We start from the raw sequence: 17,361 nt of genomic DNA, 5'->3' as shown, positions 1-17,361 counted from the left end.
AACTGTCTCATCCAGCAATATGGCGATAATCTGATGAAACATTGCAGTGAAACCAATACTACATATAGTACATTTTAATCACTGTAAATGTTACTCAGCCGTGTTTGTGCGATGATAACCCTTTTATAAGGAAATGATATGTCTTTATCTAATACAAGAGACTGAAAGGTCTTGGGCATCTTACATTCCTGATATTTCTAATCAAAAACGACCTTACTATGGGTCACATTGTATAATAAAACCCGGACAAGTGCGAGTACAGTGCAAACTTAATAATGTATATAGACAGTAATTTCGTGTGAGTCAACGGCTCTGTACAAGTCTTTCTATCGGACCCCAGTGCGGTGACTTATGTGTCCCTGAGCTATTATAGTTACCCAAGCGGTCAAAGAAGGCTCACACTATAGCCTGAAATCTGAATCATGTGTCCTCACATTGTCCAAAAGTCAAGATTGCGATAAAACTAAGAATGAAAATACTGTGGTCCAACCGACAATCGATCCCATGCCCTCTCTATTCCACGGCACGCACCTTATCGCTAAACCAGCAGACTCCACATACGGCCAGCTTTATGAGTTTTCCAGTTCAAAATACATGACATAAATTGCGCTTCATTAGATTTAATGACTTAGAAGCTTAAGTTTTTTACACCACCAAGCGACCATAGACCTTAATTGCAGCGATAAATTTCAGCTGAGGAAATTGGGTCCTAAGCTGTAGACGGACGGACAGACGGTATGGAAATATGTAATAATTACAAATTAACAAATTTTTAATTGTTTCGGTTACTTGTACGTACTCTGTAACCTCGGTTGTGCCAAATTTTAAGGTTACAGGTAACGGTAAGTTCCCTATTAGTTTTGATGAATGAGTTTTGAAGTATCAAAGTATGTAATGTAAATGGTCGTACATTTTCATTGCATTGACATAGAAGCCTAACATTTTTTACACCGTCAAGGTACTGTAGACTTTAGTATGTGACATAAATTCTACCTGTTCCTATGAAAAATGGCTGTTAACAATTAGACAGACAGGATAACAGACAACAAAACGATGCTATAAGGCATCCGGTTTTACTAATTGAGGTACGGTAATCTAGAAAATATGGTGCCCAAACTTCAGAGCTCACGCCACTGACGGAAAGAATTCTAAAAGTAACATATCTACTGAAGTAACGAAAAGTTATATATAATAACGCCTATAAATGATCTCGCATTTCTTATTCATGGAAACGATTAGAATAAAATATTTTTTGAAATAAATATGGTCTTCCAATAGAAGGACTTACTGGACTGTACACCTCTCAGGAAGAAGCAACCTGTAATCTCAGTTTATAATAACTCGCTTCAAAGTAAGTCTAAAACTAGTGTGTGGCAGCAAGTACAAACAATGAAGCATGCCAGTATTTTAGGTGTATGCGCCATCCTTAATTTTATATAAAATTTATTACACATCGATTACTTAAGTTTCTGATCGTGAGTTGATGACTATGGCTCGTTAGAAAAAATCTGGGGAAGGGAAACTTACCACAGTTCGTGGGATGGTAACTAAAACCACGTGCTTTGATCGTGTGCAACAATACTGTATTCTCGTTCAGCTTCAACACATAACAAGATTACCTAGTAAAATAGATTTGAGAAGCTAACTTTACTTTTAATATTAGATTTCACTTTATTTCAATGCATAAAAATAATTAAATGAAGGTATTTGTTTCCAGTGAACTTCTCAAGTCTAAAGCGCCTGCGAAGTATAGACTGAAGAGCCAAAGAAACTGGTACACCTGCCTAATATCATAAAGGGCCCCGCGAGCACGTGGACGTGCCGCAGCACGACATGGTATGGACTCGACTAATGTCTGAGGTAATTCTGGAGGGAATTGACAGCATGAATCGAGCAATCCTGTTCATAAATCCATAAGAGTGCGAGGGGTGGAGATTTCTGAACAGTACGTGCAAGGCATCCCAGATATGTTCTATAATGTTCATGTCTGGCTAATTTGGTGGCCAACGGACGTGTTTAAACTCAGAAGAGTATTCCTGTAGCCACTCTGTAGCAATTCTAGACGAGTGGGGTGTCGCATTGTCCTGCAAGTCCGTCCAAATGCACAATGGACATGAATGAATGCAGGTGATCAGGCAGGATGCTTACGTACGTGTCACCTGTCACAATCGTCTCTAGACGTAGCAGGGGTCCCACACCACTCCAACTGCACATGCCTCACACCATTAAAGAGCCTCCACCAGCTTGAACAGTCCCCTGCTGACAAGCAGCGTCCATGGATACATAAGGTTGCCTCCATACCCGTATACGTCAATGCGCTCGATACAAATTGAAACGAGACTCGTCCAACCAGGCAACGTGTTTTCAGTCGTCAACGGTCCAACGTCGGTGTTGACCTGGGCAAGCCGGAAATTTTGGTGTCGTGCAGTCATCAATGATACATGAGTGGGCCTTCGGCTCCGAAAGCCCATATCGATGAGGTTCAGATGAATAGTTCGCACGCTGACACTTCTTGATGGCCAAGTACTGAAATCTGCAGCAATTTGCGAAAAGGTTGCAGCTGTGTAACGTTGAACGATTCTCTTCAGTCGTGGTTGGTCCCCTTCTTGCAGGATCTTTTTCCAACTGCAGCGATGTCGGAGATTTGATGTTTTATTGGACTTATGATAGTCACGGTACACTAGTGAAATGGTCGTAAGGGAAATTCCTCACTTCATCGCTACCTCGAAGATGCTGTGTCCCATCGCTCGTGCGCCTACTATAACATCATGTTCAAACTCGCTTAAATCTTGATAATCTGCCATTGTAGCAACAGTAATCGATCTAACAAAGCTTGTTGTATTACAAGTATATGCGCACTACTGATCGCAACGCCGTATTCTGTCTGTTTATATCTCTCGGTATTTAAATACATACGCCTATTATAATTTCTTTGGCGCTTCAGTGTATATGCAAACTGAGGCGACGAACGACCTGAATTCGAACCCAGGGTTTTCTGCTCACTGCGCAGATGACCTAGGCACTATAATCATTACATCATCCGGGAATGGCGGCATTATACAACTGTAGGGACTACTCTAGAACATCTCGTCGTATCTTTCATCTTAGAAATGCAATTCTAGTACAGTTGGAGAGCCTTTGGAATGCTATTCGTGTTTTAGAAGAATACCAAATGGGCTGAGGTGTCAATGGGAATTTGGATGTCAGAGGGAGGCGTGCTAGGATGGTCCATGCAGTTGTACAAATATAGTATGCCAGGGTGAAGTAGTGGTTAGCGCATCTGCCTAGTGAGCATTAGACCGGAGCTCTAATCCTGGCCTTCGCTTCAGTCTGCATATATACATCATAAAAGTCATAGTGCCTGTACTGAAGCCATTCGCACGAGGTTGTTACGTATCATTTACTTCCTGTCACGTATTCCAAGGTCGAAAACATAAATTGTCACAATAAACTGATGAAATTTAATGATTACTCTAAATTTAAAAATGACTCTTCATTGAAATTTTGGAACAACGCTTCAGCAAAACTGTCAACAGTTTAACTTTCGTTGATTAAAGACACGTAACTAGCATTTCCATTTATCTCTCCATCTTACTGGTTCTAATGGTTAAAATGGTTCTGCGCACTATAGGACTTAACATCTGAGGTCATCAGTCCCCTAGAACTTAGAACTACTTAAACCTAACTAACCTAAGAACATCATACACATACATGCCCGAGGCAGGATTTAAACCTGAGACCGTAGCAGTCGCAAGGTTCCAGACAGAAGTGCCTAGAACTCCTCGGCCACAACGGCCGGCCACTTTACTGGAAAGTATTTTTTCTCGGTATGAAGCGTCTTTCATCGAAAATTTCAAAGCTGGCTTCGTTAGGAAATACTTTAGAGCTACAAAGGCACAAGCATCTTCCTTACCTCCGTTTTATAAGTATGCAAACAAAATGTGTCTTTCAGCGCGCTACCCATGCACGCATATTCATTGCTGTCCAGTTCATCATCCTTGATTCCCTGTTTCGTGTACACTGACTCAGAGATATTAATATTTCTGCAAAGCATTGACATCCCATTCGAGCCGGCCGTTGTGGCCGAGCGGTTCTAGGTGCTTCAGTTTGGAACCGCGCGGCCGCTATGGTCGCAGGTTCGAATCCTGCCTCGGGCATGGATGTGTGTGATGTCCTTAGGTTGGTTAGGTTTAAGTAGTTCTAAGTTCTAGGGGACTGATGACCTTAGACGGTAAGTCCCATAGTGCTCAGAGCCATTTGGACCATTTTGATATCCCATTTAAACATTTGGAAGAGGATGAACGTGGAACTAAGTCTGTTCTCACACATCTACATACATAAACTACTATGAAGTGCATGCCAACGGGTACTTAGTATTGTGCCACATTCAGAATTTCTTATAGTTCCAATGATGCACGGAACGAGGGAAAATGATTTCTGGAACGCTGTTATACTGGTACCAGTTTTCACCATTTTATCCTCGCTGCGCAGAAGTAATAATAATACTAATCACTAGTAGTTCATCGCCTTCGTACAAGTCCGTCAGTTGTACACCATCTGAGTGTCATTCACCTACTCCAGTTCTCCTTCACACCCCGCTAGCAGTGCGGTCTACCACGCTGCTTCCCGAGCGGCGAGGCGTGCCAGTCTGAGGCACGAATCCGCCTGGCGGATTTGTGTCGAGGTCCGGTGTGCCAGCAAGCCTGTGGATGGTTTTTTCGGCGGTTTTCCATCTGCCTCGGTGAATGTGGGCTGATTCCCCTTAACCCGCCTCAGTTACACTATGTCGGCGATTGCTGCGCTAACACTGTCTCCACATACGCGTACACCATAATTACTTTACCAAGCAAACATTTGGAGTTACACTCGTCTGGTATGAGTCGTTCCTGGGAGGGGAGTCCACTGGGTGCCGAACAGCTGAATAACCCTGGGTTGGGTGTGGTGCGGCGGTGGTGTGGGTGGACTGCAGTGGCCTGTTGTGGGGTTGTGGACCACTGCCGGCTACGCGGGACGAAGCCTCTTCGTCGTTTCTAGGTTCAAATGGTTCAAATGGCTCTGAGCACTATGGGACTTAACATCTTAGGTCATCAGTCCCCTAGAACTTAGAATTACTTAAACCTAACTAACCTAAGGACATCACACACATCCATGTCCGAGGCAGGATTCAAACCAGCGACCGTAGCGGTCCCGCGGTTCCGGACTGCAGCGCCTAGAACCGCACGGCTACAGCGGCCGGCTCGTTTCTAGGTCCCCGGTTCAATATACACACACACACACACACATACAATACACACACACGTCTCAGTTATCCTACTGGGGAAGGTCCCAGGTTCGTATCCAGGTCCGGCACACAGTCTTGACCTACCTGGAAGTCTCAGGGGATACACAGTTTAACGCAGACTGGAAACCACGTGCAATTTAGGTCGGACCTTTAGATCACTAAGAGGTGGAAGCTTGGTAAAAGGCACACTAAAAATTACGTGGTCCGACCGAGATTCGATCAGGCAATATTTCAGTTTACAGCCATGTGCTTAATCGGTGGATCACCAGCCACAGCTTTGACTTAAGTTGAAATTTACGTGAACGATGGACGCTATGCGGCCGGGAAGGAAAGGTGGTGATCTTAATGTGACCCTAGAACTTTTGTATGTCAACATCATTCATTCTGTTCGTATCTATTCAGGTGTAATTGTCATAGTAAGAATAGAAGTTCTATTGGATCACCGCAGTTGGTCTGTTGTTGACTTATTTATGTTGGGATTATATTTCTGGATAGTGTTCATGCAGTTTCATGATGCGGAAATTTGGAAATTTGTGGTAAGGTCTTATGGGACCAAACTGCTAAGGTCATCGGCCCCTATGCTTATACACTATTTAATCTAACTTAAACTAACTTACACTAAAGACGACACACACACCCATGCCCGAGGGAGTACTCGAATCTCCGACGGGGGGAGCTACGCGGACCGTGACAAGACGCCAAAGACCGTGCGGCTACCCCGCGCGGCTTCATGATATTTTAAAGTCATAATCTACTAGTCAGTTATGAATACAACTAATAGCTTCTTCAGGTATGGGTAACCTGTAAATTAATGATTAAAGACTCTTACATCTGACACAACGCACTTTTCATGAGAGTGTATTATGATCGAATGATGCAAATAATGAAACTGATAGGTCATTCAAGTACGTTTCTATTTCGATTATTGTGTATAGCTATCCTTTTCTTTGATAAGTATTTTAGGATGTACAGTTTCGTTGCCGAAATTGTACCGAACAATGAGTAAACGAATGTTATACACTAAACTGGTTGAGCTATAATGTGGACCGCGAAGAAAGATGAGAGCATGTGTGACTTGATGAACTTTCTAGATTAGACTCTAACACTGCTTACAATAACCCGCTGTATTGTTCCACGAATTACTCTGGAACCAAAGTTTGATCCGTAACTAAATCATAATTTCGCTAGGGTGATAGATCTGCAAGGGCAACAGATAACTTTTCACGTATTTCAAACAACAGTTGACTGAATTAATCATTCGTTTTGCCCTGGGGAGCTTCTCGAGTAGAAAAAAGTATTGTAGTATATTATCCCGTTCAAATTCTGTTTAACGATTTACCCTGCTGAGGAATGAGAGGTGTTAATCACCCATTTATAATTTTTACTTATTTTATCGAGGCATTAATAACGATCGTTGTGTTACGAAAACTTATGCATTGCGGACATACGTAAAATTTGTGCGTGTGTCACCTACATAAGAAATTAATGTGACAAACAGATATCTCTGCTATTCTGCTACAAACAGAATGTGTACGCCATCCAGCATGTGTGAGGAAATCTCGCTTTGAAGTATGTACCGAGGAATTTCGGGACCAACGAACCGCTGTCGCCTCGCATCGCTATATCTGACTCCGTAAAAACGCACTGCTGCAAAAGTGATTCAGCCGGCAGAGGAACCGAGCTGTTCATTCCGGTGTTTGTTCATTACCACTACAACGGCATTAGGACAGGAACAATTAATGGCTGTGACCCTGCTCTAGAATGTAACATGCAACATGGAAATTAATTTCACAGTCTGCCAGAGACATAGGTCGTAGTGAACGTTACTGTGAATATTCCGCTACCGCTGTTCACAATGTACTAGTCCCATCTCTTGAAGCCCAAATGACAGAAACCACTATGACACAACTGCATATGTAATCACGCCACACGTGTTCACTGATGAGCAGATGGAAATGATTTAGAACCCGTCCAACAGTCGCATGCGCGGACGGAAATACACGACACAGAGATGCGAAAAGTGAACGTACCTCTGATATATTTACTATAACTGTTTGGTACTGTGACTGAATTATGGCTAAAGTCAAAACATTACAATCACAACTAGGATTGCAGTGCATCTGTTACTTTTCTAAGAGCACAGTTTCTTACATGAATGTGCCTGACTGTACTTCCCAACAAACAGACAAATCTGAGTTAACATCACATCAACAGCGTTTTGGAACGGGAGAGTCCTTTAATACGTATTTATATCTCTCCAGCCCACACCAATAACTTAACTGACATTGGAACTTAAAGATTCTTCACAAATTTTAATAATGCAACTACGGTATTTGATATTCAACACACAAGTAATTCAAAAATTTTGCCTCTCACGAAAAGTTAGTGTCAAGCTGCTGCCTTAAAACGGGATATTCTTCGATCTCACCGATGTATAGTCCTATTGATTGAGATTTATAGCTACCGAAACTCGCTTAGCCAATACTGACAAACGGCTAATCAAATAATAAGGTGCCTCACAACGAAAACGAAAAACTGATAAAGGTTAAGAAGATTTTCCACAGATTGCAGCACTTGATAGTCATACTCACTCACAGTAACACTATTACAGCAAGAAATCACCCATAAATGTACATACATACCTCAAAATAATACAGCTTAAGTCACAGAGAGCAACATTAACGACTCGAGAAATGAACCAAGATTTAGAGTGGAAATGAGAAGTAATATTCCCAGTAGAACATCTACATGATCATACATAATCCACTTTGATAGCCTTAGAGAAAACACTTTGCAATAAAAATGTAAAATTTATATGTGTGCATCAATAAAAAGTACGTAGTTAAGACACAGTTAATAATTTCAAACAATTAACACCAGACTGATCGAGTGACAAGGGTCCATAGTAAGACACTAAACTCGTATCTGAGAGTACGCCGGTTCTAATGCCCCCCCTCCTCCCAAAATCACCTTACTTCAGGTTTTCTGTGACTGTCGTGAATCAGTTAACACTAACGCTGTGATGTTTTCAGGGCGCAGAATGTTTCCTGCAATATCCCAGCTACCAACGGAGAATTTTAATACCTCTGTTTCGAGGCTGTGTTTAGAACAGGCAGCAACGTACTGGCGTCTGTTGGCGATTTGCAAAGATTCAAATGAGGTTTATGTTGAGCAAAAGCAAAGCAAAGTTCGTGAAGCAAACTTCGTGAAGCGTCGGGGAGTAGCAGTGTCTATTGTGTGTAAGCAATGAGGGCGTTTATAAATAATAAAGGAACTTTTAGTTGCATAAGGCCGTAGACGATGACTGTTAACTCAGATTTACCAGATTGGTTAAGATTTTCAATAAGGTACTTATAGAACATAAACTGTTTCTTAAAAACAGTTCACTTCGGGAGGAACAAGTTCTCTATACTGAGATCCGTGATGTTAATGCTTGAATTGTTAGTTACTATTTATTCACCATAACTGTTATATTAAATGCCGACCTTATTCTCTGACTCTATTTACCTCACCATCTATAGATTGTTAAACCATGAATTTTACTTTTTCCTATTCGAAATTCGACTGCTCATTAGCAACGGAGCTATAAAACAATACAAAATCAGTCATTATTCATAGTAATATTCCCGATGCCTGGTATTTACACTCTGAATTTCGAAGTTGAATCTCCACTTTTGAGCAACTGCATCAGCTCAGAGGCATATGATCATGGTTTAAGACACTAAGAGCGCCATACCAAATTTAAATACATAAAGCTATTAGCATTTTCTGAGCTGCGTTTCCCATGTATGCGTTTGAAACATATGTTAAACAAATCTCTGCCTCCATATCACCTCCCATTATTTATCTCCTCCTCTCTATTATCTCTGTCACTTCATTTCCTGCTCCCAGTCTCTTTGTATATCATCTCCACCCTCTCTGTCAGAGCGTATCTTCCTACCCCGTCCCTCTGACCACATCCTCCTCCTCCTCCTTCTTCTTTTTTCCATTTATACATCCCCCTTTTCCTTTTCCATCTGCCTCATTCATCTCCTCTTACTCCCTTCTCTCTGTCCATTTTCTTCTCCTCTTTACTCTGTCCATCCCCTTCTCTATCCATATCAACATGTCCTCAGCCATGCTCATTGCCTCGTGTAGCCCCTGTAGAACAGTTCTATAAAGCAGGCCGATACTATTCCCACTACATGTCTGTTTACGTGGGGGCAGGCTATATATGAGTGGCTAGAAAAGCATTTATTTGCTCATGACGTACTGGCTGCCATGAAAAGCAGATCACTCAAGTAGGCTGATCCCGCTACATGACACTACTATGCCTGCCATAGATAGCAGTCTACATGGCATGGTCTGGAAAACTGTTTCTTCCCCTGACATGTAAGTTGCAATGCAATTCAGGTTGATTTGGCAGGTCAGTACTGTTCCCAAGCAACATGCCTGTCATGCAGTGCAACCTATATGCCAGGGGCTTTATGTAACAAACCCCGCAGTCCTGATACTCGTGAGGCTTCCTGTTTTTGTGCAAAGTGTAGTTGAAAGCCGTTCACAGGTTTGATTCTGGGCGCTCTCACATACACTCTGGTTTATATAAAGTTGTTCTAAGAAACACCAATAAACTTTGAGTGGATGTAGAAGGTATCTTGAGGAACAAAATGAGGAAAGACACCTATGTCTAGAAACGTCATCCAGCGATGTTACAGAGTGTCTTAGTTATAGGTTCCAACGCCTGGTGTTAGGTCACACCTATGACAGCAGATTTTACACTGATGAAGCATTGGTGGAAGGTCTCGCAGAGTTGTTTGTTGTTCACTGATCACGACTGATTGCCATGTTTGGTGATGGAAAAGATGGAGCTAGCTGCTCGTGGACACATATTGTCTCCTATGAATGCAAAATGCTGCTTCCTTGCTGGATGACGCTTTTGGATATAGGTTTCCATCTACGTTTTGATTTTGTACTGGAGTCCTCTAAAACCTCCGGTATTTTTGCTATTCTCCCTATCCATAACAGATACATCATATAAATATTATAATATACAATAAATATATGTACCAAAGGCGTAATATCGTCGTGACGACAAGAGGCGCGCAGCTACATGTTGCATATCAATATAAGATCTTAGTTTTTTTCTTTCCCCAGTCCTTCTTTTATCTCAATGATGGTGTACTTTGTAATAGCCATTTTTTCTAGATTTGATCCTCGTTACCGATCGTACGGTTATGCTGGCTCTGTTTATGATATTTATTTTACCTTGCCAAGTTAATGTAGGTTTTTATCTTTTACACAATCATGTGTTTCATACTTTTACATCCAACTAGTTTGTCGCTTTATTCATAATGTAGGTTTCATTTCTCAGAATGATGTTCCCTGCATTCTACATCTATTTAACTTGATTACTTACCTCTTGATGGTTGAATATTTTAATTACAACAGGACAGAGTGGCGGGTCATCGCTTGAGTAAGTTATGAAATAAATGTGAACACTTAATTTTGCTATATCGTTTCGAGTGCAATTTAATTATATCTTAACTGAAACAGGATCTTTATACCTATTGCTCTTGATTATATACAGACGTATTTCTAAAGATGTGTTCTAACTTCCATGAAACTAGGTACTTCGTAAATAAATATTAATCATACACCTACAGAGGTCTCTTTCATCATGTCACAATTCTACAGGTATGAACGCCCACAATTCAAAATTTATACTACATATCGCCCACCTTTAGTAGCGGTGAGAGAGACGCAGGAAAGAGTGGTAAAGCAATAGTACTCGTATCCATTCTGTGCAGTTTCACACCTTTTGTTAACCTGCGTCGATCGTGGATTGAAATGTGGTTCCATGATTCCAGTAAGATATTACTTGTGATGAAGTCTCTTACACCTGCAAAGCGCGCTGTTTAGTTATCAGTGAGTCTACGTTCGTCAATGAGCCCTACATGGTTTATAGTTACGACGATACTTAACGGTTCCTGCTAAGGAATTGATCTTTTAAACAGTAACCCATACAAACAAACCAGTTGCAACTTTGCCTGATATCGGTGGTGCCTTAAGTACTTGGGCTGTGCCTGGCTCTGTCTGAAAAGAACAACATGTAGTCACAGAGTCGAGTCACACACGTCTACTTTCATGCCCCAGAGCAAATTCACTGCAAGTAATATCTCGTAGCCAATCTATACACTGGCTAGAATTGCGAATTAATAAAATACATATGAATACAAAATAAAGTTAAGTGAATAATTTAATAAAAAGGGTTGTATCCTAATGTATGTATTTGCTGTGGACAATAGAAAATTATCTTTAATAATGTCTATTCAAGAAAGGACACGTCAAATAAATGGGAAGTCAACCTATGATTTTCGGTAAGAATACAGGCAGAAAACACCCTTACCAAATGCAGTATTGTTACGTTGAGAGCGTTACGAGAATGGTAGCAAATTTCGCAGACTAAATAGTTTTTAAAGATGCGGGGAAACTAAGTCCATTTCGTTGTCACAACACACGAAACATTCATCAGTTCAAAACACGACGGAGTTCTCCATCACGATTCACAGTTTAATACAAACAATAGGGGGAATAACAACTCATACTCTGTCTATGCACAGTTCCATATTGCAACCGGAAATAGAGCCCTGCTCTAGAGCACATTCAGATCTCTCAAAATGTGAAGTTCCTTCCGAAGTATGACAGCAGCTGTTCACTGCCCAGTAACGTCTCCACGATCGAATCACACAAGTTACCACAGGCAGGTCGATTTTTTTTTTTTAAGAACTGAACATAAAGTGTCGAGAATCACTCTGTTGAGGTCTTCACTCGAACATTCAGTTACTTGATGACTGGTATGTCCTCCTTCTCATGCATACAGCGGCGACATATCACGACGTCGAAGAAATGAGGCCTTGGTACGTTGCTGGAGGGGGCTGGTACCTCATCTGTTTACACAAGTCACATAATTCCGTGGACGGGGCCGATGAGCTCTGACGCCATGTTCAATCATAGCCCATATTTTTTCAAATGGATTCAGATCTGGCGAGTTTCTGGGTTGCCAGAACCTCAATTGGCACTTTCCATTGTGTTCCTCAAAACACTCCATCCTTCTGCTGGCCTTATGACATGGCTTATTATCTTTTTTAAAAATTCAACTGACATCGGGAAACATGATCGTCTTTAAATGATGCATGTGGTCTGAAACCAGGCTGCACTCTACTCAGGGTACTCAGGGATGTCCATGAGACTGTTCCCCATAGTGGAACCACCGTCAGCTTGTCTCCATATTGCAGTACACCTGCCAAGGAGGAGTTCCTTTGCAAGGTGAAGAATACGTGCCCTCCCATTGGCATGATGAAGGTGGCATTGGAATTCATCAGACCTTGCAATGTTCTGCCACTGTACCAACGTCCAGTGCCAACGGTCATGTGCCCATTTCAGTCACAGGTTGTTTGGTCTTGCCCACGTGTTTCGTACAGGGTGCCTAAGGAATGCTGCATTCTCGGAATGCTATACTACTTTTCAAACAAATAACATTAGTAGTTTTATTTCTATAAAACAGACTGACAATACTTAAATGTACAAAGGAGTCGGTAGTGATGGGCAACATGAACATAAATCTGAGTCCCGGCTATACACAATGTTCAAACAAGCCATGGATATGGATTACTACAATCTGATATCGTAGCACTCTTTGCTAGGAAGTGGTAATACTCTACTAATCCTGCCCACTAATGTCCGGCCGAGGCTGGCAGGAGCGGTGCTTATATTCATTTCTAGCAGAAGTCGCTCCTGGCGCGGCGCGGTCCTGTTCAGCGGGCTATTGGCTGACGTCACTTCACCGCCTTCTGTGGTCTTGCATTCTTCCTCTTCGTTCCGGCGCTTGTAATTACGCCAGAACACAGGTGTAGATATATATACGAAGACAGTAACTTGTTCTCGAAAGAACAGTTACTGTTGATGACCGTGCAGCTTTTCCCTGGAATAAATGATGACTAACTGAAAACCTCAGCTGCCGACAGGTGTTGTTGATATACCTCGATGTGGACAGCTGAAAACGTGTGCCCCGACCGGGACTCGAACCCGGGATCTCCTGCTTACATGTCAGACGCTCTATCCATCTGAGCCACCGAGGACACAGATAAATAGCGCGACTGCAGGGACTTATCCCTTGCACGCTTCCCGTGAGACTCACATTCCCAATTGTCCACAATTCTACATATGTATTGTACCTTATAGACATTTGCCCAACCACTCATTACTCGCGCGCACTTTGGCGATTCCCGGGTTCGAGTCCCGGTCGGGGCACACATTTTCAGCTGTCCATCATCGAGGTACATCAACAACACCTGTCGGCAGCTGAGGTTTTCAGTTAGTCATCATTTATTCCAGGGAAAAGCTGCACGGTCATCAACAGTAACTGTTCTTTCGAGAACAAGTTACTGTCTTCGTATTTATAATTAAAGCCTTCCGAGCCATTGACCTTCGTCTGTGCGAATGCGCACAGGTTACCCAAACTCTTACAGCAATCGCCAAAGTGTGCGCGAGTAATGAGTGGTTTGCGCAAATGTCTATAAGGTACAATACATATGCAGAATTGTGGACAGTTGGGAATGTGAGTCTCACGGGAAGCGTGCAAGGGATAAGTCCCTGCAGTTGCGCTATTTATCTGTGTCCTCGGTGGCTCAGATGGATAGAGCGTCTGCCATGTAAGCAGGAGATCCCGGGTTCGAGTCCCGGTCGGGGCACACGTTTTCAGCTGTCCACATCGAGGCATATCAACAACACCTGTCGGCAGCTGAGGTTTTCAGTTATTCATCATTTATTACAGGTGTAGATGTTGTAGTGTTAACAACGGCACATGCATTGGTCCACGGCTGCGGAGTCCCATCATTGTGTTCAAATGTGTGTGAATTCCCAAGGGACAAAACTGCTTAGTTCATCGGTCCCTAGACTTACACACTACTTAAACTAACTTATGCTAAGAATAACAAACACACCCATGCCCGAGGGGGGACTCGAACCTCCGGCGGGAGTGGCCGCGCAGTCCGTGACATGTCGCCTCAAACCACGCGGCAGCCCCATCATTACGAGTGCTCAGTGCACTGTGTATTCGGACATATTTGTACTCCACCCAGCCTTAAAATTTGATGTTAGTTTTGTCAGAGTTCGGTGCCTGTCCTGTTTTACCAGTCTCCTGAGCCTACAGCGTCCAGCATCTGCAATGAGGGGTGACTGCTCAACCTCACGACGCTTGGACGTGGGTTCAGCTAGTTTTGCCACTTGTTGAAGACCCTCACCACATGACATCTCAAACACCCAACTCATCATGCAGTTTCCGAAATGCTTTTGGCGAGCCTCTGGGCCATCACAATCTGCCCTTGGACAAAGTCATAAAGATCGCGCACATTCGCCATTCGACAACAAGCACACTGATACTACATGCACCGGGCGTGTGTCTGATTAGCAGTCATACCTCGTCAGATGTCGCTATCATTGCTGTGGAGGGTGGGGGGGGGGGGCGGAGGGTTATATCGACGGCAGGTTGGTGATCATAATGTTCTGGCTGATCAATTTACATCGATCATACGTGCTACGGACGTGATTTGACTCATCTTCACAACTTTTTTGCACTAAACTAATAATATTAACAATATTTAATAAAAGAAATGTTGTTAACATTCAGTTAAATTCAGATCATTTACAATAAATGTAAGTAATATTTAGTTCATAAATAAATAAGCCATTGCGTGAGTTTTTTCACGTTACATGACTACAGATTATCGATAAATTTTATTTAAACAACTATTTATGACTACTTAAGAGAAGCGTCTTTTAGTTCTCTTTTCAGTTGTGTTGTCCGCAAACACATGCAACTGACTACTTTTGAATCGGAAGCTTTTACTAGCAGTTGCACTCAACGTTAAGTGTATGTTACTGGCAAACAGTTAACTGTTCACTAAACAGCTACATGAGAATCGCGATATGAATTATTGATGCTGCATAAATGAGGAGAACATTATGTTCTAAAAAACATTTTCATAACGAAAAAGATACGAAAGACACCGTAAAACAATAAACGAAATAGATTACAGATGAGTGACTTCAGAGGATGATAGCTATAGTACGTCGTTATCACTATGGGACGTAACATCGGAGGTCATCAGTCGCCTAGAACTTAGAACTACTTAAACCTAACTAACCTAAGGACATCACACACATCCATGCCCGAGGCAGGATTCGAACCTGCGACCGCCGTCTGGTGTGGCCGTGCGGGTCTAGGCGCTTCAATCTGGAACCGCGTGACCGCTACGGTCGCAGGTTCGAATCCTGCCTCGGGCATGGATGTGTGTGATGTCCTTAGGTTAGTCAGGTTTAAGTAGTTCTAAGTTCTATGGGACTGATGACGACAGATGTTAAGTCCCATAGTGCTCAGAGCCATTTGAACCATTTTTTTGAACCTGCGACCGTAGCGGTCGCGCGGTTCCAGACTGAAGCGCCTAGAACCGCTCAGCCTGCATGAAGCAATTAAAATTTGTTAATTCAGAGGATCATTACGTGAACGGTTATTCACTGTGAAATATTAATATCTGTAGTTTTCAAGATATTGAAATGTTGTGTCATTTAATGCGCCTGATTTTTATGAGATCGCAAATATATTCAGATTTGTTGGTTGTGAGCTATCATAGATTCTTGAAGAACTGTAAGAGGCCATCTTTCCAACTGTCCCAAGACCTTCCATCGCTTGGAGCACTGTGACCTGCAAAAAGGCTTTGCAAGACACAGGCGACAAAATATAGCGTGCTGCGACTTCCCGTGTTTCCGGAGACGCTGCTAGTCTTTGTACCTCTACTCGCTCCTGCCGGTCACCTTGTTGGAAGCCGAAACTGCTGCGGCGCGCCCTGGGACCTGAGACCGCTAGCGTTCAGTCCTATTCCAAATTCGTCTTACCTCCTATCGGTACTGGGCGGCCGATTAATTCACCTAAATATCCGTAACGTTACACTGTGCCATGTACTTTACATATTCAGAACTTTGGTACATCCTGCATTACCGCAAAATCCAGTGGGCAGACCCTCTGACAATCGAACATTGATATAAGCACAATTCTGTGATGCATATAAAATAATGCACTATTAACAATATTTACAAATAGCCGGTGTTGGTGCATGTGTCAGAGAAGAACTTTAGTGTGGTATCGAATGTATACTCGTATGTATTTCATAGTACACAGTCCACTCACATTAATGAGACCCCCGCTTCGATGTAAAAGTGCAACAACCACTCACAAACGGCAGGAGGAAGCACTAGCAGTGAAGGGTGTATACAGTTTGTCATGGGGAACGAACTGATATCGTTGAATTAATGCGAAACCGGAGCGACTTATCCGAGGTCCTAAATGGCATGGTCACTGGCTTTCGGACAGAGAGGCTGCGAAGATGTGTAAGGGGAACTCTTGAGCAACTGACCACCCAGAATAATCGAGAGGCTACCAGAGGTGTTTCCTCAACGATCCTTGAGCGAAAATTGCTGAGTACGAGTCTCCTCATCTGGGGCCTGCAGCGTGCATTCATGCTGACTGCTGTTCATCAGCGACAAAGGCTGTAATTCGGACACCAGTGCCTCAACTGGACGTTCACAGAGTGTTATGGGTGGTCTCTATGATGAATCACGTTTATTGATCCACCGCAGTGAAAGCAAATCGTCGTAATGGTCTAGCCCAGATGAGGGAGCGTTATTGTATGGGGAATATTTCTCTGGCATTCCCTGGGTGATCCCGTCGTTCTGGAAGGCTCAATGGATCAACACACCATGCCCACCCCTAAGTGCAGTTTTTTCTTTCCTTGGTACGATGGCATCTACCAGCGGGACAATGCAACGTCCAATACAGTTTACAGTGCACGTCAACGGTTCTAAAAGCATCAGTATGTGTTTATCATGCTCCCCTGGCCACCAAGCACCCAGAATTTATAACCAATCGAGATTCTGTTGCGCCAGCTCGACTGTGCTTCTCGCACAATGTATCCTTAACCGAAAAACCAAGTTCACTGGAGTCGACATGGGTCCACATCGATGTCGGTATTTCATTGACTCTCTTT

At 42.7% G+C, this 17,361-nt stretch overlaps 1 non-coding gene across 1 annotated transcript; it reads left to right on the top strand.

Annotated features, from left to right (window-relative positions):
* The first annotated feature begins 13,936 nt into the window (after positions 1-13,936).
* On the top strand, positions 13,937-14,010 carry Trnat-ugu. The gene has a single exon. It is a non-coding gene; the product is annotated as a tRNA-Thr (tRNA).
* The last annotated feature ends 3,351 nt before the right edge of the window (positions 14,011-17,361 follow it).

The sequence above is a fragment of the Schistocerca piceifrons genome, chromosome 8 (assembly GCF_021461385.2).
Source record: "Schistocerca piceifrons isolate TAMUIC-IGC-003096 chromosome 8, iqSchPice1.1, whole genome shotgun sequence".
Taxonomy (NCBI): Eukaryota; Metazoa; Arthropoda; class Insecta; order Orthoptera; family Acrididae; genus Schistocerca; species Schistocerca piceifrons.
The sequence above is the reverse complement of the archived record's forward strand: the minus strand, read 5'-3'. Positions and strand labels throughout refer to the sequence as shown.